The 24,191-nt window shown below is 41.8% G+C and overlaps 1 protein-coding gene and 1 long non-coding RNA gene across 12 annotated transcripts in view; one reads left to right on the top strand and one right to left on the bottom strand.

Annotated features, from left to right (window-relative positions):
• FHIT (fragile histidine triad diadenosine triphosphatase) overlaps nucleotides 1-24,191 on the top strand; it is a 1,850,166-nt gene that overhangs the window by 345,522 nt on the left and 1,480,453 nt on the right. The window contains exon 1 of one of the 11 annotated variants that reach the window (XM_061618752.1): nucleotides 10,397-10,415. The exons of the other annotated variants lie outside the window; for them this stretch is intronic. The gene's annotated coding sequence lies outside the window, so the exon portion shown is untranslated. Of the gene's footprint in view, nucleotides 1-10,396; nucleotides 10,416-24,191 lie in introns of those variants that run through there. 11 annotated transcript variants of the gene reach the window in all.
• LOC133382383 (uncharacterized) lies at nucleotides 1,038-8,408 on the bottom strand. The gene is made up of 3 exons (XR_009761935.1): nucleotides 8,206-8,408; nucleotides 2,231-2,352; nucleotides 1,038-1,479 (listed from the first exon to the last, which is right to left on the bottom strand). It is a non-coding gene; the product is annotated as an uncharacterized LOC133382383 (long non-coding RNA).

Consider the following 24,191-nt stretch of genomic DNA (forward strand, 5'->3'; position numbering starts at 1 on the left):
TCATTTGTCTCTGTAGCAGGAGGCAGGAACCTGTGTCCTTCCAGATGTTGTAGAACTCCAACCCATCAGCCCCAGATACCATGGCTGATTGTCAGGGATGATGTCAGCTATAGTTTAAGAACATCTGAACTGCTCTGGGATCTCCTTGATGAAGAGTGGTTTAGAAATCATATAAATAAAGAAGTTGCTTCCTTAATTCTAAGAGGACTATAATTGATTGTGAACTCTCTCTGAAATTTCTAAAGTTGAAAGGCATGGTATCATTGCTTTCCATAAATATGTAAGGAAGTCCAGAGTAGACATAATGCAGTCCATGTTAAGTTTTCAGTCCTCTGCCTCATATTTTATGGAATTAATAATTTTGATCACCTCAAACATGTTGGCACGGTAGTTAGTCCTTTTTAAGATTAGGTCACATCTTTTCAGGGTCTGCAAAAACTTGCATGCAAGCTGATCCAATGAAAACTACTGAGCTTACTTTAGTCTTATTCTGCATATGTTGAAAATGCAGATGTTTGTTGCCTGCGGTCTCTGTAGTGAATTAATGTGCCATGTCCACTTCATGAATGCTCTCTAGTTTCTCATTTTCAGGGCCTCAGCATTTGAGGCTGACCCACTATACCTTAATAAAAATATCCATTCATTTCTATTTATTATCAGTGCTTGCCCAGAGACAGCCTGATTCAGAGGAACTTGACATCTGGCTTGGGGTGGAAAGCTCATTTGTTTTCTCTAGTTTTCAACTGTTACTGGATTCTGCTGTCTGTATTATTAAATTACAATTATTGTACTGTGTTCTGGCATGATAAAGTGCTCGGCAAGTAGAGATACTGAACATGAAATGCATTTTCTGAGCTGAGGCTGCCATAGACCAGTAGCTCTTTTTAAGTGACCAAATAATGGGTGTGCTGTTATTGAGCTATCTCTTCCCATACTTTTAGGCAACATGCTCCAAGAATTTAAAAACCTACTTCATCAAGGAACCTACTTGTACTTTGGTATATATTTTGTAGTATAATATTTATTGGGGCCAGATTCAAGGATCAGAAAAAGGACATACATGCTGAACCATATGCTGAAAGTCCTCCATATTTTTGATCCAGAAAGCATGCTTGCATCTTTGTTGATTTTGAAACCAAAAACAAAGACAGTCTTCTGGGCACACAGCTATTCTCTTCATATGGGGATTTTGCTACTGTGTTAATTTTTCGTACACGGCCACACACCCTTTGCTATTGTGAACAGCCTTTAAGCTCTGGACGAACTGTGTGGGACCTGTTCTCAAATGAGTTTGCCGGGTCGTTAAGATCATCTTTGGAGGACCTGCTTGGAGTCTCTTCCTCTTCTGAAGTGGTAGATGTAGAAGAGGGCCTTTGCAGTAATGACACAACATATTTTGTAAGAATGCTTCTTGCTCCTCCTTTTCATTCCAAAGGCAATTGCTCTTGTTGGCTGACTGGGCTAGCTAAACACTGCCTCCTGCACACACACATCAAAGAGAGGAGCAGAGGAAGATTACCTGCCACACTACATAAATAAGGTAAACCAAACATGAAGCTTTCCCTCACCCCACTTGAGCCATTTTGACAAGTTTTGGCACATTTCTGGGGGATTCGCCACCATTCTCCGCCAATTTTTTATTTATTTATTATTGCATTTATATTCCAACTTTTCAACAAGGTGTTCAAGGTGGCATACATGGTTCTTCTCCTCATTTAATCCCCACAACCCTGTGAGGTAGGTTAGTTAAGAGGCCGTGACTGGCCCAAGGCCACCCAGTGAGCTTCATGGCTGAGTGAGGATTTGAACCCTGGTCTCCCAGGTCATAGTCCACCACACTCACCACTACACAACACTGGTGAAACCTGGCTTGGTTTCTTTTCATGATCTTTTTAACTGGAGATGCCGGGCACTGAACCTGGGAACTTCTACATGCAAAGCATGTGGCTTTCCACTAATACTCAGGTATGGTCCCCCTACACCACTCCCATAAACATTTTGAAAAAATAAAATATATTGCCAGGAGGGTTAGATTTAAGCAGAGTGAGGGATGGAAGAGGAACAGTTTATTATTTTCTCCAAGTGCCATTGATATGCTCAGTTGCTGCCTCCCCATGCTGCTTTTCTGCACACAAGCCTTGTCTGTCTTGATCTGTTTGTCCACTACCAGATGGACTTTTCTCCCCCCTTCCCTTTACTTTCAGAAGAACTAGCCACAACTATTTTTTACCTCCGCTGTCGGAAGCAGTGTGCCTCTGAATACCAGTTGTATTCTCATGTGGCTTTCACGTGGGAGAGCTCTGTTGTGCTGAGGTTGTGCTTCCAGGCTCTCCATGGGCATGTGGTTGGCCGCTGTAAGAACAGAGTGGGAGATTAGATGGGCATTTTGTCTGATTCAGCAGAATTCCTCTTTGCAAACTATTGAGATTTTTGTTCTCTAGCCCTGCATCCATCACTGATGCAAAGTCTACACTTGTGCTAGATACAAGATGATAGAATGAACTGCACCACTGCAGAGAATTGGTGATGGCGGTTGTGGGGATACAACTTCTGTGACTGATGCCTTATGTGAAACTTCCTCCAGAGAGAAGACTAGAAGATCGAGGAGAGAGGCTCCAGTCCCAACACTTAGTTTACCATGGTGATTTTTCTATTGATAGTGAATATCTTTTTAACACAGGGAGTTATTCAGAAGTGTGGTCCATCACATGTAGTCAGAAATTGTGCTGTCTACTTTACTACCTTATCATTCCACCACCTTCTGATTCATGCATAGATGAAGGTTAAGCCCTGGAAAACCGACTGCTATCCAGAAAGGATGTGATAATAATCTGAGATTGCCATTCTTCCACCTGGTGTAGAAGTACAAGTGGCACAAAATTCCAAGCTGGGGCTGCATTTGGTCATGTGAAAGTCACTTGGATATTGGCATAAGGGTCATCTCAGCTACCATAGTGCTGAATGGCTCAGAATTACAGATACATAGCCATAGTTGCATAATGGATGACACATTGCTATGGACCAGCTACAACAGTGGGTGGCTGTCACAGTGCCTTGCATCTGCAAAACAGGACACATTGGATTCTACTCCTGTGCAGTAAGGAGAGTGTGGAAGATTTATGTTCTGTGTTTAGCCTGAAGATCAAATGCTGCTATGTTTTTATCAGGTTTCTGACACTTGCAGACATTGCTTTCACTTCTGCCCCATCCATCAGTTCTTGTAAATATGATATTTTAATTTATCCACCTTTTATCTGTGTTCTTACACAGCTGTGCATTGCCATTGTGTTTTATTACTTCTCTTATTTCTCTGTCAAAGCAAAAAAACCCGCCTTATGGAGTGCTTTTTAGTAGCTTATTATTTAATAAAACACTGGTGCCTGAGATGAAGATCAGTAAAGTTCTGCAGTGTATCAATTCATTGCTTCTTTCAAATTGTTTTTCCCTCTTGCCTTTTGTTTTTGTTTGGAAATCTTGCTTACTCTTAAAAATATACTGTAATTTTGCCAGGTAGCCAGGATTGCTACCTTCCATCTGTTTTTGTCCCCTGCATTTTGTGCTTAGCTTTCTTCATGAGATGGAAGCTTCTGCAGAGGGCCATGCCCTGTCTCTGCATAGAAGAGGACTAATTGGATTTTTTAATGGAAATAATGGATCTAGTTATGACAAACAGAAATAGTGGAGAATGGCATACACCACCCTACCCCACTCCTCTCTACCTTCTCCAGTGGATGGAAGTAAAACATATGCAGCCATGAAATATGCTTTTGCAGATTGCTTTTTGCCGATGTATGCAAAATGCAGCGGATTTGTATTCCAAAGGGGTCTGCAAGTTAAAGATCTTTTTGACCAGTTGGAAATATGGTACTGTACAGATGAAATGGCACCAAGAAGTAATGATGGAGCCTTTAATCTCTGTTCTAAGGTTGCAAGTGACACTAGTTAGGGGGTTGACCTTTCTCATTCCTTCTCTTAAGAGAAATGAGAAAGGTGAGTATTAAGTAGAAATCGAGTGCTTCTCAGAACCTTAACAAAGGAAACCAACATGGAGCCTTTCCTTTCCTTTTAGAACTTTGCTCTGTATATTAAGATGAAAGATGCTTCGCAGCTGCATTTTACCTACTCATACCATTTGTCTTTTTCTGCTGTGTATGAAACCTTAATCTGCTACGCTGCAGAACCTCTCTTACTGTTGATTTTTATCCTTGAAATAGCACCCTTTTTGCAGGTCAGAAACATTATTGCATTTTTAAGGTTATATTTGCACCTCCTTATCCATTCCACGCTTTGAAATTTTGCCTAACTGCAGTAACCTGGCCTTCATATTTCAAAAGTGTAACTTGTATTATCTATCTAAACATTGCTGGATATTCAACATCCCCTTCAGTTTGAACGTTGGATAAAGGGGAGCTGGTGGAAATACCAAGGTTTCTTGTTTTCAAATTATTCACTAGAATGCCAAAGCCATAAGATGTCAGTCAGGTTCTTTATTTGCAAAAGAAGAAAAGTGGTTAATACAGGTAGGGAGGGTGCTAGGGAGTTTGAGCAAGGGACCTATACTGGAAAGGAACAGTCGTGAGAAATTAGCAGACATTTTGAGAACTGGCTAGACGATTTAGGTCAGAATGACCTCTGAAAACATCTAGAAATCCTTGCGAGAAGTAGCCAAGAGAAAGAACTGATACCATCTTATCAGGAGGTCCATTCTGCACAACATAGAAAACGGACCTTTAGCGTAGTGGGAGTAAAGCTGCAATGCTCATTCCACATACCAGGAGTAAACCAGGAGCATCTGTAACATGGAAAGAACAACTTGAACTTGTAGCAAAGCAGCAACCAGTGCAGATTTCAAAGCAGAGGTATTATGTGCTGACGGTCTCACTTATGTCAGCAATCATGCCATAGCATTCTGTACTATCTGCAGCCCCCGGGCCAGGTTGTGCTGCATGGGGATTTCTGTGACCTTGGCTGACCGGCTGCCAGGACTTTTTTAGTTTTGGTTTTTGGTTATGAATCCTGACTGATTGTGAAATGCTGAGTTTTCTGTCTTGCTCACAGGAATCTTCTTGTGGTTGGTATGATATTGCATTTAGGAAATCATCGCCGTCTTTTGTTTTTCTTTTACTATTTATATTTCATTTACCTATAACATTATTCCCTTACATCCAAAAAAGCAACAACAGTGATTCCATGTGCTCAGCTCAACCCGCTTAAGCCCATTGATGATGTGTTGGTTGCATGACAATTTGTTTCTTGCCCAATAGTGGACATTCCTGGTAGGGAGTTGCCAACCCTGCTTAAATATCGATATCTTTGCAGAGGATGACTAGTCAAACCTTACTAATAGCACAATCCAAACGATATCTATTCAGAAGTAAATCCTATTGTGTCCTATGGGGCTTAGTCCCTTAGTAAGTGTGTTTAGAATTGAACAGAATTGGCAGAATATGAAGCATTGAATAGATAACAGACAAACAGATGCACAAGAGAAATTGAATTAGATCTAAAAGAAATGCAGTAGTCCTGTTTGTGACCTTATGATAGGCATCTGGTTGACCACTTTGAGAACAGGATGCTAGACTAGATGGGCCTTTGGCTTGATCTGGCAGAGCTCTTTTTATATTCTTATAAGCAAAAATACACATTTTGAAGACCTTCCTCTTCTTATGTATTAAATTTATATCCCACCCTTCCTCCCAAAGAAGCCCCAGGGGGCAAATAAGAAGCAATAAAACAAGAAAAACATCATAAAAACAATTCCAATAGAAATGCAGACTGGGCTAAAGGTATCTACTTAAAATGTTTCTTAAAAGAGGAAGGTGTTCAGTAAACAGTGCAAAGACAATAGAGATTGGTGCCTGACTAATATTTAAGGAGAGGGAATTCCAAAGGGTAGGTGCCACCACACTAAAGGCCTGACTCCTAGATTGTGCAGAATGGACCTCCTGATATGATGGTACCTGCAGGAGGACCTCATTCTTGAATGCCAGAATTGAAGATGTAAGGCAAATGTTAACTGTATGAGAAACTGTGGAGGCGCCACTGAGAAAGCCCTGTCTCATGTATTCACAGACTTAATAATTTTATTGGCAGTCACACAAACAGGATTTCAGATACAGGTCTTAGATAATGGGTAAGGTCGTACTTCAGTAAGCAATACAAAGTCCTATACAGCTTGGAATCGGGATACCTGAAAGATCATCTTACTGCCTATATATCCAGTCGATCACTACGCTCTGCAGGTGAGGGCCTCCTACAGATACCATTTTATCAGGAGGTCCGTTCCGCACAACATAGGAAGCGGACCTTTAGTGTAGTGGCACCTACCCTTTGGAATTCCCTCCCCTTAAATATTATGCAGGCACCATCTCTGATATCTTTTCGGCGCCTACTGAATACCTTCCTCTTTCAACAAGCCTTTTAAGTAGAGATCTTATCCCAGTCTGCATCTGTGTTGGAATTGCTTTTTAAGATGTTTTTAAAGCTTTTTTTTTTAAAGATGTTTTTAAAGTTTGTTTTAATATGCTTTAGTCTTGCAGTGCTTGTAGTGTTTTAGTTTGCTGCCCTGGGCTCATTCTGGGAGAAGGGGCAGGGTATAAATTAATTAACTTACTGAACTGAACAGGGTGGTTCATGACAGATGCTTTTGGAGGTCACTGATTCATAGGGTCACCATAAGTTGTAATCGACTTGAAAACACATAAGAACAACAACGTTAACTAACTGGAGTTCTGGGTTGATAGCATCCAAGTTGGATACAGAGAAATGAAAGATTTCCTGAAGCAGTCATAGGAAGATAGGAGGCTGCCTTGTTCTGGGCCAGACCATTGGTCCATCTAGCTCAGTATTGTCTGCACTGACTGGCAGTGACTCTCCAGGATTTCAAGGTGGGAGTCTCTCCCAGCCTTACCTGAAGATGCCAGGGATTGCAAGGCAAATGCTCTACTACTGAGCTAAGGCCTTTTCCCTGATGGGAGAGTTAGAATCCAACAACATCTGGAGTGCCAAAGGTTCCCTATCCCTGCTATAAAAGTTTCAGAGTTGGGCTTCTATACTGGTATAAGCAATGGTGCGACCTGCTGTTGGTGTCTGAAGACTCAACCCATCGTTGATTTACATGGAAGTAGAGTTTGACATACTCTGGACTTGCTGAATAGTTTTTTACAGTGGGAAAAATAGAGGGGCAGCATAGACGATACCATAAGGCCTCCAGGCAGCATTTTACATTATTCCAATCTCTATTATAGATCGCAATAGGGGTTATTGAGAAATATTCCTTTCATAATTATTAATATGAAAAAGGGGATGTCAGCGCTTAGAAGCACTGGTAAGCTAAAGCTTAGCAATTTTAGCCTTTTGGAGGAAAACTCAGTGAGTACAGCACTGCTGTAATAAGTGTTTTACACATTCAGGGACACCAACATAGCAGGAGCAAATTTCCTGCACAGCTGAGTAAAATATACAAGTTTTATGTAAGCAGTGTCTCTAAGTGACTTATAAAAAAGCTTTCTAAGGGAGGTGGAATGTACAAGCTTTAGCTTAAGAATACTTGCAGGTTTCCTTATAATGAATAGGAAAAAATAAATAAATATTACTTTTTAAATATTACTTTTAAGCAGTGCCTATACTGAGCTCTCTCTCTCTCTCTCTCTCTCTCTCTCTCTCACACACACACACACACACACACGTTAGTATAAATCCTCTTCATCCCTGCTGACTGTAAAGGCAGGTATTTAGTGCATGATGGCAGATATATTTTTGAGTTTAGACTTGCTAACACTCATCTGAGGTTATGAGTCTCCCTCTTTCCCCTATCACTAATTTATTGTATTTAATGTGTGAAATTGACATTGGTCTCTTGATACAGTCAAGGATCAGGCCAAGGGAGAGCCCACACGACAATGTTAACTGCAATCATTATCCCGGAATCCTTCCTAACTGCTACACAGTTAGGAACAGATGTATCCCATTAATAAAGCAGTGGCTTTCTCTCCCTCTTTCAGCCAGTGTGGTCTCCGTACTTGTAGAGGAAGGGGGGATTCATTCTGCAATCATAGGAACATTAGCCCCACTGAAATAAGTGGGACCTGTGAGTAAATACGGTTAATGTCAGAGTAATTTTCTTCAACAAGAACAAGAGGCTTTTTGAAGGGGATATGAAGTGATCTGCAAGGGATATGAAATGATCTGCAAAAGATACTCTACCTTAGTTTGACCTTTTCTTGTCTGTTCACTTCCTATTCACCTTCTCTTTTTTGCTGTGTTTCCGTGCCATTTTTTCTTTCCGCCAAGGTTACTGCTGCCTATATCAGTGAGGTTTCACAGGCATGTTTGCATGTCCTTTCTTCAAAAAATCTGCAAAAGTGGTGGCCTGTTTTTGTTGCCTGTGAACAAGGCTGTGAAAACAAGGGTGTCTGTGTCTGTGTTGGCTCAGCCCTAGAAATCATTTGCAGAAGTTTCTAGCACAAGTGATATAAATCACCTCTAATTAAATCACTTTCCTTGACGCTTGCACGCTTGCACGCTTGCCCCGTAGTAAGTCCCTTTATGACCAAAACCAGAAACCAGAACACATCAGATCTTTTAATACTGTGGTTGGTTTAAGATTGTCAAGTGTTTGGCTTTTCTTGTGTTCAAGGTTTTATCTGCTGGAGACCCCCAATGAGATGCCACAAAGGCCATTGTGGTGGAGGTGAAAGGACAGTTGATTTAGGTCTCTGATGATTGAGAAAGCTGGTCTTTGCCAGTCCTTAATTCCTGTATGGGAATATCACAGTGCTGGGCTTTTGTTGTTGAAAAAAGCCAATTCTCACTGCTCAAAAAAACAAGCTATATGTTTCCTTCCCCTGTTCCCTGGCGTCATTTAAAAATAGATCTGACCATTGCTTTCTTTGGAGATGATAAAAAAGGAGTAAAGAAAAAGGGTGTGTCGTTGAAATATACAGTACAGTGAGTCCCAATTTTATTTATTTATTTATTTATTTATTTATTTATTTATTTATTTATTGAATCTATTAGTCGCCCATCTGGCTGGCTGTCCAGCCACTCTGGACGACGTACAAAATAGGCATACAATACCTAGACATCAAAAATCTAAAAACAATGAAGATAAAATCTAGCCAACTCCAAAAGCCTGCCTGAAGAGCCAGGTCTTCAAGCCCTGGCGGAAACTCATCATGGAGGGGGCATGGCAGAGATCATTTGGGAGGGAGTTCCACAGGGTGGGGGACACAACTGAAAAAGCCCTCTCTAGTCATCACCAGTTTGGCTGTTTTGACTGATGGGATGGAGAGGTCTTTTGAGGCTGATCTTGTTGGGCGGCATAGCTGATGATACTGGAGGCACTCCTTTAGATAGACTGGGCAGAAACTGTATAGGGATTTAAAGGTCAAAACCAACACCTTGAATTGGGCCCGGTAAGCAACTGGTAACCAGTGCAACTCTTAGCACTGGAGTGATATGATCTCGCCGGCAGTTGCCTTTAATCAGGCGTGCCGCCACGTTCTGTACCAGTTGCAGCTTGCAGTCCGTTTTCAAGCGTAGCCCCACATAGAGCGCATTACAGTAATCTAGGCAAGAGGAGACCAGGGCATGTACCACCAATGGGAGCAGATGATTGGGAAGGTAGGGGCGTAGCCTTCGTATCAGATGGAGTTGATACAGTGCTGCCCGGCTCACAGCCAAAACCTGAGCTTCCATGGACAGTTAGGAGTCAAGAATGACCCCGAGGCTACGGACCTGGTCTTTCAGGGGCAATTGTACCCTGTTGAGCACAAGGTCCAAATACCCTAACCTTCCCTTGTCTCCCACGAACAGTACCTCGGTTTTGTCAGGGTTCAGCTTCAGCTTATTCCTTCCCATCCAGCCACTCACCGACTCCAGGCACTTGGACAGGGTTTCTACGGCCAACCTCGGTGAAGATTTAAATGAGAGATAGAGCTGCATGTCATCCGCATATTGGTGACACTGCAGCCCAAATCTCCTGATGATAGCCCCCAGTGGCTTTATATAGATGTTAAATAGCATCGGGGAGAGGATGGAGCCCTGTGGCACCCCACAAGTGAGAGGCCAAGGGTCTGAAACCTCATCCCCCAATGCTACTCTTTGGTGCCTATCAGAGAGGAAGGAACGGAACCACTGCAATACAGTGCCCCCTATGCCTAACCCCTCCAGGCGATCCAGAAGGATACTGTGGTCAACGGTATCAAAAGCCGCTGAGAGGTCCAGGAGGACGAGGAAGGTGCACTCACCCCTATCCAACGCTCTCCTCATATCATCCACCAAGGCGACCAAGGCTGTTTCAGTCCCATGTCCAGGCCTGAAACCCGAGTGAAATGGATCCAGATAATCCGCTTCCTCCAATTGAGCTTGCAACTGCTTCGCCACCACCCGCTCAACCGCCTTGCCCAAGAATGGTAAGTTTGAGATTGAGCGAAAGTTGTTCAAATCTTGGGGATGCAAGGAGGACTTCTTTAAAATTGGTTTTATTACTGCCTCCTTGAGGGCGATGGCATTACGCCCTCTTCCTAGGATGCATTTACCACCGCCTTGATCCCCTCGCCCAGTCTGTCCTTGCAGCTTATAATGAGCCACGATGGGCAAGGGTCGAGTAAGCAGGTGGTTGGCCTTAAGTTTTTTTTTCCAATTAATTTTTATTCAAATTTTCAAAACCAAAACAATACAAAAAGAAAAAACACAAATCAATAACTAATACAATAAAAAAATAAAAAATAAAAATATTGACTTCCGATTTGTCGTAGTTCAGCTATAAATCTATAATATATAACAAGCCTGTCTCTAAATAGATTATAAAATCACCTTCCTCCAGCGGTTATCTTAGTTGGTTTCAAATCTCATTAGCATCATATCATTTTATTCTTCCACAAAAAGTCAAAGAGAAGTTTCCAATCCTTGAGATATATGTCCATCAATTTTTTTTCTAGATAAACATGTCAATTACTCCAACTCATCAAGTCTACTAAGTCCAGTAATTTCAAATAGCTCTTCTTCCATTATCCATATTGGTTCCATCTTCCATCTTCCGTCTTTACGCACCTAATAATCTTGCTGTCATAGTCATATAATAAGAGTCTGATAGGAATTTCCTTTATCACAGATATTTTCTTGCCATCAATTCCCAACGTATCACTGAAGTATTGTTGCAAAGCCGCATCTCTGTTCCTCTTTTTTACATGATACACTAGCACATCTCTTGAAGATTTTTCCATTGACACAAAACAGGGATTTATTCTGTTAACTTTCTCCATTTCAAGTTCCATCAAGTCCTTCCAGTCCAGGAATTTTTTTGAACCGATAATATCTTTATCTCCAATCTCTTCAATTCCTTCAGGGACAGCACTGAGTTCCAAACCGTAATATTTGTCTCCAGGATCCATCACAGCCAGGAAATCCAAATCTTTTTCCATATCCATATTTAATCCAATCTCCATAGTTTGAACCTTGGCTTTGATTTCTCTTTCATCCTTTTTTGGTTTTCCAGATCTATCTTTATTCTCCTTTCTCATAGAATCCTGAATTTCTTTCAGCTCCTGTCTCATTTCGTCAAATTCAATTCTCCACGCTTGACAATCATTTCTCAGTTCTTGTTTTATTGACTTAATCCCATCCATTATTTTCTGAAACATGTCTAAAGATAAAGTCCCTTCTTGTACATCGATGATCTTCTTAATTGTCATTCTTGAAGCCAAAGGAACAAAACTCCTTCAATTTTCAATGTCCCAAGCAAAGAGCATTTTATTTCTTTATCCAGTTACAAAGGAGTTAATCTTTCAAACCAACTAGCGTCACACTCTAGACAGCCCTTATCTCTTATATGCCCAGAAGTGCAAAAACAGCTTTAGTTCACAGCGTCCAAATAACTAGTAGCAGAGAGAATGAGCAGATTCTTCAAAAAAAAAGTAGATCAGAAAAAATAGTCCCAGACATATATTACACAAAAGTCTTATAAATCAGAAAGATTTCTCTTTTCTCTTCCAATCAGAAACCCCCCATCCGTTGTAATCTTTATAATGCTATTTTCCATGTCAGCTTTTTGCAATAAGAAAAAAGATAGGCTATTTTTATATTCTTCCCCCTTAGTTCCGTGAGTAAAAAAAAAGGAAAGTTTTGGCTTACCCAGGTTTTCTTAATTGCTGTTCCTTTGACAAATCTCTTTAACTGTATAGATAAGAAAGTGATAAGCATAGACAGGAGAATGCTTGCCTGTTAGTCCGTGTTTCTTTAAAGAAAAAAAAACGGATCACTTTTTCAGCTGAGCTAGCTAAAAATCCTCGCTCTGTCCGAGTTGCTGGGAGACCTTCTTTCACAGACAATTCTGACGAATTCCAGTCTCCAACAATCACAACAAAGCTATGTGGGAAATCTCACATTTCTTCCTTATCCGGAAGAAATTATCCCCAGTCAAAAAAGACCCTTCTGACTGGATTTAAGGCTGAAAAAGTTTCATCCAAGACAGGAGCCCGTCTCAGAGGCTGCACAGGCGGAGGGATCCTCCTGGGAAGTCCCGTTGGCCTTAAGGTTGAAAGCACCTTGTCCACTTCATCGGAAGGAAGAAGCTGGAACCGATCCCACACCACCGGAGAACCACTGGCTGACTTTGGTTCACTCACTGTATCCATAGCGTGCAGAATCACACTCTTTTGACGATCGATTTTATCTTCAAAGTGCTTTGCAAACTCATCACAGGAGGTCTTAAAATGTTCCATAGGTTCCGAAGCAACTGGACCGACCAGGCTTCGGACCACTTGGAACAGCCTCCTGGGACAGCACTCTGCGGACGCAATAGAGACAGCATAAAAATCCTTTTTTGCTGCCCTTATCGCCACATGGTAGGCTGCTGCAGCCGCTCTAACCCGTGTCCGATCGTCATCAGAGCGAGATTTCCACCACCGACGCTCTAGCCATCTCACCTCCCGCCTCAGAGTTCGCAACCGTGGAGTATACCATGGTGCTGTCTGAGCTCTATTCAGGGGGAGAGAGCGTTTCAGAGCCATCCGGTCTAATGCCCCGGTGATCGCCTTATTTCACTCCTCCACCAGGGTCTTGACCGAGTGCCCATCTGCAGGCTCCATAAGGTCCCCAAGTGCATTCAGGAATCCATCAGGATCCATCAAGCGCCTGGGCGGACCATCCTAATGGGTCCTTTACCGCCGCATAGGGTGTTTGGCATCAAAAGGTCTACTCTCACCAAGTAGTGATCTGACCATGACAAGGGGGTAAGAGATGTAGCCCCCATTTTCATATCACTCCCCTCCTCTCCTGAGACAAATACAAGGTCAAGTGCATGACCAGCTACATGGGTGGGCCCCTTGGGAATAAGGTGCAGCTCCCAGGAAGTCATGGCTTCCATGAAATCCCAAGGTGCCCCTGTGAGGATGGCCTCACCATGTATGTTGAAATCCCCCCAGCACCAGCAAGTTTGGGGACTGCACCCACACATCCAAGACCACCTCCAGCACCTCAACCAGGGAGTCCGTCGTGCATGTTGGATGTTGGATCGGGCACAAGCAGATGCCCAGAATGCAGAACAGAATAGTGACAGGCTAGATCCCAGTTGAATCACTCAGCCAGACAAGACATAGGTTTTAAGAATCACTTTTACTGACATGAAAAGTTTCAGGATACATTTACAAGCTCTTTCTCTCTACTAACAAACTCCTCGACCCCCACACTCACAAGTGTCTGCTGGCCCTCTATATAGATAAGGCCAGCTGCCCGAGCCTAGGTTGCATAGCAACGTGTCCTTGAAGATAGCTCGAGCTCTGCCAACTTTCGCTTCTAAGTCACGTAGCTCACTTGTAGAAATTTAACCTCTGCTTTCTCGGTTTAATAGCCAACAATCCCCCACCTTAAATTTCCACATTCAGCCAGTTACATTTCTCTTCCATTTACATGTGTTACATTTTACATGTCATTACATTTACATCATTTGGTTTTATTCTTCTGATACATTTCCTTTTATTTCAGTTTACATCACTTTCATTTGTAATACAGTTACTCCATTGCAATGTCAGCATCATTTTCATTATATTTCATTACTCTTCCTGATTTCCATCATCCCACTTTTTCCAGTCATACCTACTTGATTTATCAGTTTTGAGAACTTGTCTTCACTTAGTGGTTTTGTCATAACGTCAGCCAGCATATCAGCAGTGTTACAATAAGTTAATTCCACAAACCCTTGTTTAATCATTTCTCTGACATGGTGATATTTGATGCTGATATGCTTGGTTCTCTTGGTGTGTGCTTCTGACTGAGCTAGCTTAATGCAGGTCTGATTGTCCTCATATATTTTGATTGGTTTGTCTATGTCTTTTCCAATTTCAAACAGTAGATGGTCGAACCAGGTAAGTTCATTACAAACCAGAGACAACGCTATATATTCAGCTTCTGAACTTGATGTTGCCACTATAGTTTGCCTCTTGCTGCACCAATCAATCACTGAATCATATAATAGAATGACAACACCAGTAGTAGACTTGCGGCTACTGGGATCGCCAGCATGATCCGCATCTACATAGCAGCACATACTCCCGTGTTTACTGCTGGACAACACTAGACCTTTACTGCTAGTACCTTGCAAATACCTCAGGACTCGTTTTATTCCTTGCCAATCTGTCTCAGTAGGCTGTTCTACTTTTCGACTTAAGATGCTAACAGCATTACAAATGTCAGGTCTTGTTACCTTAACAAGATATTGCAACTGTCCTATGATGTGTCTGTACCTAGCAGTGTTTTCACAAGCTGTCTCTGTGTTTTCTTGTTGAAATGATGTTGTCATGGGAGTCCCTACTGCCTTACATTCAGACATCCCACAATCTGCTAGTATTTGTTTTATCTTTCCTTCCTGTTTTAACACGAAACTCCCGTCTGAACCCCGTATGACCTCTGTACCTAAATAATGACTTACAGGTCCCAAACTTTTCGTTACCACATGTTGTTTCAGACTATTATGGAACTCTCTTTCGTCTTCCTCCTCATGGGACAAGTACAGGATGTCATCCACATAAACTAGGCAGTATGTGAGCCCCCCCTTTCTTTCTTTCACATACACACAGGGGTCTGCCACACAACGCTTGAAATTCATTGACTGCAGAACATCATCTAGTTTTTCGTTCCAACAGCGCGCACTCTGGCGCAGACCATACAGGGATTTCTGTAACTTGCAAACTAGACCTGGCTGTGTTTCACATCTGGGAGGCTGTTCCATATAGATTTCTTCTTTCAACTCCCCATGTAAAAACGCCGTGCCAATGTCATAGTGGCTTACATGCATGTTTTCTATGGCAGCTATTTTTAGCAAAACCCTGATTGACTCATGTTTCACCACGGGAGCGAAAACTGCATCGTAGTCCGTCCCGAATTGCTGTGTAAAGCCCTTAGCTACTAGGCGTGCCCTATACCTTTGTATCTGTCCTGTACTCGACCGCTTACGTTTAAATATCCATTTACACCCTATAGCTTTCTTCCCTGGGGGCAGAGGTACTAGCGTCCATGTGCCATTTTTTCGCATTGCTTCCAGCTCCTCTTTCATCGCTGCATGCCATTCATTCTGTTCAGCTATGGGTAATTGTTTTATATCCCCGAGGCTTGAGGGTTCTTTTTCCTGCTCTGTTTTATAAGCCACGACATCAGCATCAATCACTGGCGTCTGTGCTTTCACTGACTGCGTCAGGTTAATCCCTATTGAACCTCTATGTGTCCTGTCTGTGTCTTTACTGAGGACTCTCAGCTGCATATAGAACAGTGACTGCTTTACTATCCCTTTCATGAATATTTTTCCTCCTCTCATCACATGCACTGAACCCCTTTTGAACATTACTGTGAACCCCATTTCATTGAGTTTCGACACAGCCATAATGTTACATTCGATATCAGGAACAAACAGCACATCTGTCATAATGGTATTGAAACCTGCTTATTTCACTGTACCCCTACTTTTGATCTGTTTCTTAGATCCATCAGCCATTATTACATGATCCTCTACGTCACAAAATGTATGAAACATGGATTTATCTTTGATTATACTATTTGTTGCCCCACTGTCAATTGCCCACAAATCTTTACAGTTATTTCCCTGCTCATTGTTAATACATTGCTTATTCTTACTAGCATAGATCACCTGTACACATGGTTTTCTTCCTCTTTCTCTTCTTCTTGCTTCACAATTCCTTTGAAGATGTTGTTTGGAACCACAAAAGTAACATGCTTTTTGTCCATACAGTCTCTCTTGTGCTGCTTTGTTGTTCAGCTTTCCCAAGTTGTGTTTAGACTCAGTCCTTTCTTGCTTTGCCATTTCTTGCCTTCTTTGAAATTCTTGTAAAAGTTTTCCTTCAATATAATCCATATTGAGATTAGCATCGTCCATTGCTTCCAAAGAGCTCACCAGACTATCATAACTTGAATCCAGTGAAGATAATGTGATATACACTTTTTGTGTTTGAGAATGTTCAATTTCACGTTTTGACAACTCAGTAAACAGTCTGTTTATTTCCAACAAATGCTCTGACATGGTTGTATCTCCAGATAAGCGCATCTGATACAATTTTCTGGCAAGATATATTTTAGAACTAGCAGTCTTTTTCACATGAATATTTTTCAAAGTTTCCCAGGTTTCCTTTGCTGTTACTGCGTCACGTACGTGCAGTAGTTGAGAACCATCAATAGCAAGAACAATTAACGCCTTTGCCCTCTCATCCAGCCTTCTCCAATCTGCTGGAATAGGCACCCCGGCGGGTGGGTCTTCTGCGATAGCTTTCCACAGGTCTTCTTTCACTAGAAAAGCCTGCATTCTCTGTTTCCAAGTGCCATAATTTTTCCCTGTCAGCCTTTCCAAGGGAATCCCGGCCGATAACTTTACACAGTTCACCGCCTTTGTAATTAGAGCTTCTCACCTCTGTCCTTCAGTTAGTTTTTCCCACGGCTCTTTCACAGCTTTCAGATCAGCTTTCGGTTTCTCCGTCTCTCTGCTCTTTTCTCGCTGGTCTGCAGTTCTGGCTTTTCTCTGCCGCTTTTCTGCAATCCTCTGCTCCAGGTAATCCTCAGCACCAGGTAATCCTCAGCACCAGGTAATCCTCAGCACCAGGTAACCATCAGCACCAGGAAACCATCAGCACCAGGTAACCATCCTCTGCTACCACTTGTTGGATGTTGGATCGGGCACAAGCAGATGCCCAGAATGCAGAACAGAATAGTGACAGGCTAGATCCCAGTTGAATCATTCAGCCAGACAAGACATAGGTTTTAAGAGTCACTTTTACTGACATGAAAAGTTTCAGGATACATTTACAAGCTCTTTCTCTCTACTAACAAACTCCTCGACCCCCACACTCACAAGTGTCTGCTGGCCCTCTATATAGATAAGGCCAGCTGCCCGAGCCTAGGTTGCATAGCAACGTGTCCTTGAAGATAGCTCGAGCTCTGCCAACTTTCGCTTCTAAGTCACGTAGCTCACTTGTGGAAATTTAACCTCTGCTTTCTCGGTTTAATAGCCAACAGTGCAGTGGGGTGGGCAGTACATGAGCAGAATTAATTCCATTTCTCCATTGGAAACCTCTGCTTGTTTTAACCATTAGTCCATCATTAGTAATCTTCATTTAAATATAGCAACAATTTGGTTTTAGGTTTATATCTTAAATACTCCCTATTATGCTTAATATAGTGCAGTATTTTCAGAAGTGGTTCAACAAGGATAAATGTCATGTGAAGCTTAGAGTTTCATCACTTTTTTTTTAATTAAGGGTCTGTGTCTAATTTTAAAGAAAACATCTTTCTGTTCTACCTGGCTGTCCTGGCTCACCCCGTCAGAATAAGACTCAGGATCACTGACATGCTTTTCTCAGGTATTTTAATGTGAAATATAACTCTAGAGCAGTACATAGATCGGATTACAGGTTACACATGTCCCTGGGTCGCTACAAGGCATTTCTAGGCATGGCTACTCAAGCAAAGACATAGATGCAACAGTTTGACACGCCTTCAAGACCACTTGTGTAGACTTGGGGTGGCTATACTACTTTTGCAGATTGTCTCTTGGATTGGGACTGGGCCAGCAAGCGGGCACTTGTATGGAGGGGCTGAACGGGCTCAGTCTGTTCACGCCTATGCAGATGGCGTTGCATCCTTGGCGATGGGGGAGGAGATGCCTCGACTAGTGTCTCGACTGCCTTCTCCAGTCTCCACCTCCGTCCATGTCTCTGCCTCCTCTGAACCCAGGGGCAGAACAGGAGGTGGCTTGGGAGGCAAAACAGGGTTGGAAGGTGTGGTGATGGAAAGTTCACTGTCTCACATCACGCCCTCTCATATATTGCAGCTTGAGCCTCCAAGGCGGGGGCTGTTGCTGGCCAAACTACTGAAGTCCTTTCTAGTTTCATCCTGCCCTTTGCAGACCACTGGACCTCTCCCCCAGATCCCAGTCATTATCCTCCTCTAGCCTACTGTGCCAGGAGTTTCAACAGGGCTCATTGCACTCTTTTCTTTCTGATATTTTTCTATTTTCTGTTGGGAAGGAAGATTGCTTGGTAGGAACTAGGGATGGTGTAGAATATTCACAAAATTGGATTTGTTATCAAATTCTAGGATAATCCGCAAGTTCGTCTCATTGTCAAATAGGCTCCCATTCTTTCCGTGGGTTTGCGGCTGTTAGCAGTGCTGTAATTTTATTTTTTTTTAGAATCTGCGGCAAGAATTATGTTATTATTTATGTAATTATTATTGTAATCTGCTGCTGCTGTATACATAATATAAATATACAGCAGCATAAGGAATAATGGGGGAAATTACGTAATTTTGTTTGGAAAATATATCAAAAAAGGGGAGGAGGAACCTGGAATCGTTATAACTAGCGAAACACAATTTATAGCGGTTAGGAACTGGCAGCCCATTTGACGAACTGAAAAATGGAACTGGATCAGATAGCGAACCCCATCCCTAGTAGGAGCTATACAGAAGTGTGTTTCTCAGTTACATTCATAACATGGATTCATACGGTTTCTTGTAACCTTCTTTGAATGCCTCTTTTTGATACCCTAATTCAAGATGTACTCCACACAGAAGGTTGGCATCTGTTCCTTAGCCAGTGGAAGTGACAGAAACAACTTGAGGACCTTGACTTTGTCATACCTGCACACTTTTGAAAGCAATGTGTAGTGTGTCCAGAAATGCTGGTACTGGGTATAATCTGAGATTTGTATTCTGGCATCCTTTGTCAAATGCTTTGTTGCAAAACTTTGTTATGTTGTTAATACAGATGTGATACCCACTCACCCTGTGCTGTGACTACTATTACAACTGCCTTTGAAAGATGAGCAAGTTTCCAAGATACAGATTAGCTGGCACAGATACAGACATTGTCACGGGTAATCTGATCCAACAGTGGTCACACTTTGGCTGGAAAGCCCAGAACATGAGTATCTAGGCCAGCCTTCACCAACCTGTTGCTCTCCAGATGTTTTGAAGTACAATTCTGTCAGCATTTTAGTGTGTGTTTTTCTGAATATGCACATTTTTGAAATACATTTTCTCTTATAATACATTTTAACGTTACTTTCACCAATGTAATGCACAATTTCCTCTAATATGTGCATTTGTGTACACATTCTTTGGCTGGAGATCTGTGTTTCAAAAATTGGAGATATGCACATTTTAGAAGACAGCTGTCTCAGTTCACATATTGTTTTGGGAATGGCGAATGAGGTAGGTTTGCATTAAAATGCCAATGAAACCAAATTTATTACCCAAACTTAGCACTTATAGGAGACAGTGGTCCTTAAGGATGGCTCAGGGCACACATTACATTCTCCAGGTAAATATACCTCCAAGCGTAGCCATGGTATTGAGAGGGTCGCTTTTCATGGATCAATGTTTCCATTCCTGGAAGTGCCTCCTCCCTCAAATCCAAACCTAAGGAACATTGGAAAATGCCTTATACTGAGGCAGATCATTGGTCCATCTAGCTCAGTATTGTCTACACTGACTGGCAGCAGCTCTCCAGGGTTTCAGGCGGGCTTCTCTCCCAGCCCTACCTGGAGATGCCATAGACTGAACTTGGGACTTCCTGCATGTGAGGCAGATGCTCTATCATTGAGCTACGTCCCTTCCCCGAGGAGCCAGAGGTACACCTGTCGGTCAAGTATGGCTTGCTTGATCTATGCTTGAATGCTGGCTTCTCTTATGAGTGAGTTCTCATATCTCATTGTTGACAGTTAGATGCAAAAGTAATCAAATCTTTCTCGTGAACAGGGCATCTCTATGCAGATTTTGAGATGAAAGCAGTGCAGCTTACCCAGCACCTTTTCCTGTAATAGGGCAAAAGACAGACCTATTACCTGGCCCCTGACATGCTTTCAGAAATGTGTTGCCCTACTGGATCTATAGTTAGTTTTCAAGCACTTAGCCACCTACATTTCATCCTTGAAAATCTAAAGTGGGGGGGGCAGCGACAGGGAGATCAGTGTTCTAAAGCATGCCCCAAATTATACAAAGAGAGCTTCCTCATTTTCATTGTTGTTGTTCATTAGAATAATTTAAACAATAGCAAATAAAACAGAGTAACTTAATAAACATAATTATTCAACAGTGTATTCAGAAAACCCATTTATTTGCAAGCTGCCTGCTATCATCCTATGTTGACTTCTCCCTTTCAAATTGTAATGGCTTTCACAGCCATAAAATTGATGAAAGCAAACATTACCTTTCTGTTATATGTTTCAGCTGCTCTTTTATGTATATATACTGGGATATCTTGTATCTGCAGATAATCATAACTGTTTAAGTTCTGATATGAAGGAACTCACCAGAAAGGTCCTTCCCATCATCCAACAGTTTCTCAAAGTAGCAGAAAAACCCGCTATATATGATTAGTACTCACTTTATAGTAAATGATGGTTAGTTTTGAGCAAGGCTTGAGGGGCAGGTTCAAAGTCCTGCAGGCTGAAAAGCTCATTTGGGGGCAGTCACACATGCAGCCTAGTTATTCTCAGCCTAACTTACTTTATAGGACTGTTGTTAGGATAAAATGGGGAAGGGGCATGTACACCCATCTGAGCTGCTTTAAGGAAATAAAAATGTGATCAATATTAATAAATAAAAGTTCAGCCATGGACTCACCAAGAGTCCTTGAGCAAGTTTGCCTGTGAAAAAGGCAAATTCCATGCTAGCCATAATTAGGAAAGGTATTGAAAATAAAACAGCCGATATCATAATGCCGTTGTATGAATCTATGGTGCGGCCGCATTTGGAATACTGTGTGCAGTTCTGGTCGCCTCATCTCAAAAAGGATATTATAGAGTTGGAAAAGGTTCAGAAGAGGGCAACCAGAATGATCAAGGGGATGGAGCGACTCCCTTACGAGGAAAGGTTGCAGCATTTGGGGCTTTTTAGTTTAGAGAAAAGGCGGGTCAGAGGAGACATGATAGAAGTGTATAAAATTATGCATGGCATTGAGAGGGTGGATAGAGAAACGTTCTTCTCCCTCTCTCATAATACTAGAGCTCGTGGACATTCAAAGAAGCTGAATATTGGAAGATTCAGGACAGACAAAAGGAAGTACTTCTTTACTCAGCGCATAGTTAAACTATGGAATTTGCTCCCACAAGGTGCAGTAATGGCCACCAGCTTGGACGGTTTTAAAAGAAGATTAGACAAATTCATGGAGGACAGGGCTATCAATGGCTACTAGCCATGATGGCTGTGCTGTGCCACCCTAGTCAGAGGCAGCATGCTTCTGAAAACCAGTTGCCGGAAGCCTCAGGAGGGGAGAGTGTTCTTGCACTCGGGTCCTGCTTGCGGGCTTCCCCCAGGCACCTGGTTGGCCACTGTGAGAACAGGATGCTGGACTAGATGGGCCACTGGCCTGATCCAGCAGGCTCTTCTTATGTTCTTATGTTCTGTATTTTAAGCTCAGTTGCCAGTTTAATGGTGATAGTAGTGACTTGCCTCACAAAATATTTGGGGAAAGTGGACGATAGATTCTAGGGGCGTGTTTAATATTAAAGAAAGAGATGTATGAGCTTCTCATGGATGGTAAACCCACACTCACCACCGGGGTGAGGCGTGGAGGCGATGTCTGAGTTCCTCTTATATGTTATGTATGCTATAAGAGTGAAAAAGAGAACCAGTGTGGTAGAGTGGTTAAGGTGTTGGACTACAACCTGGGAGACCAGGGTGTGAATCTCCACATAGCCATGAAGCTCACTGGGTGACCTTGGGCCAGTCACTGCCTCTCAGCCTAAGTCGGAAGGCAGTACATTTACATTTTTTAAGAGTGAGAAGAGTGGATGCAAAGAGAGAATTTTTGTAAACAAATATATCCCCTACTGCTCCTTTGAATTCCTTCTCTGCCCTAAGAAAGGATGGAGGAGAAATTCAATTCAGTTCTCATTTAAAGCTAAATTTATCATATTCACACTTTCCAAAACATTTGAACCAAAGCACAGCCATTCCTTGAAATTCACATTTATCCAAATTATGTGATGCAGTTCTCTGAATAAGCAGTGTTTGCAAGAATGCATATATTAGGGGAAAGTGCATAAAATGAATATATTGGTGAAAATAACATACAAAATGCATTATATTAGGAAAAATTGCTTGCAAAACATGTACATTAGTCAAAACTGCATACAAAAATGTTTAGTAGGATAAATTCTCACTAAAATGCTGGAGAATTTTCATAGGACTTTTTTTTAAAAAATTGCGAATTGCTACAGAAATGTGGAGGACAAAGTTTAAGACTGAAAAAATGAGAAACTGAGAGAACCAAAATCGACAGATCCTTCCATTTCTAGACATAAGGCACACATTTCTGTAGACTGAGGGCATTCCCCATCAGTCAGAGCAGAGATGTGGCCCTCCAGATTTTGGAGGGCTGCAGCTGCCATCATCACTCTCCATTGGCCATGCTGCCAGGGACTGATGGGAGTTTTTTGTTGCACAAGTCAGGTCATTTGATGGGATGCGACCCCATCAACATGACATCTGTCATTTCCCATGCTGGTGATGGTGCCCGAAAAGGTTTTATTAATCTTTATTTAATGCATCCATGTGTGAGAGGGGGGGAAATAACATGTGATGGACCACAGGTTCCCCTCCCCTGATGGACAGGACTTTCCCTGTAAGCCAAGTCTCTGAATCAAGCAGTAGAACAGAGTTGGGAGCAGAGGCGAGAGCTTAGGTGTTCACAGGGGGCAAGGCATTCTCTTCCCAGTCATTCTTAATTTATATAGTCCCTTGACAATGAATTTTGTTTTTTAGAATTTCCCTACGTTAGCATATTATGGAACAGCTCTTGTTGGCATAATAATAAAGTGCTTGGACTGAAGATCTATTTTTCAGTAATCATTAAAGATTCTTAAAACTTTCCTTCTTAAATGTGATAGGCTCCAAGGCATTGTTTGATTTGAAATGCACTCAGTCAATTTTGTGGAGTTTTTTTGTCTCACAAGTCAGGTCATTTGATGGGATGCAGCCCCATCAGTATGACGTCTGTCATTTGCTGTGTTGATGATGGTGCCCGAAAAGGTCTTATTAATCTTTATTTAATGCATCCATGTGTGAGAGGAGAAAAAAATAAACACAGAAATAATAAATCATATGTATGCATTATGGAAACCCTCTGGGCATTCAGACCACATTACTCATATCTTAGAAAGGTAAAAATGGCAAGTTGTATTAGCCGAGTTCAAGACACAAAAGGCTGTATTCATTTCACAGCATGCATAAGTTATGCAAATAGGAACAACTTCAGGAAAAACAGCAGCACAATATTCTATCCAGTGGAATAATACAATTTAATAAGCACTTGTCATAAAAAGCAGCACATGCATTCTGCTAACTTTCTTACTTGTTTTTGGTCAAGGCTGTTTAACTACTTCTGGCATTTCCATGAAAAAAAAGTTTAGATGTTGAAGACTTGGGTGTGCTCAAGAAGGGAAGGGCATTCATTGAGCAGCACAATTTCCCCCTTCCAAAAACAACCCCCTAAAATTATCATTATTGTATTTTTATTATTAAATTTATATTCCACCCTTCGTCCCAGAAGGAGCCCCTGGTGGCAAACAAACCCACTACAACCATTTAAAATATCTTAAAAACATAAGACTTTAAAAATATATTAAAACAAAATATTTTTAAAAAATTTGTTAAAAAAACTGCTTTAAAAATCTTGAAAAGCAGTT

Source organism: Rhineura floridana, chromosome 3 (assembly GCF_030035675.1).
Source record: "Rhineura floridana isolate rRhiFlo1 chromosome 3, rRhiFlo1.hap2, whole genome shotgun sequence".
In the NCBI taxonomy this organism is placed as follows: domain Eukaryota; kingdom Metazoa; phylum Chordata; class Lepidosauria; order Squamata; family Rhineuridae; genus Rhineura; species Rhineura floridana.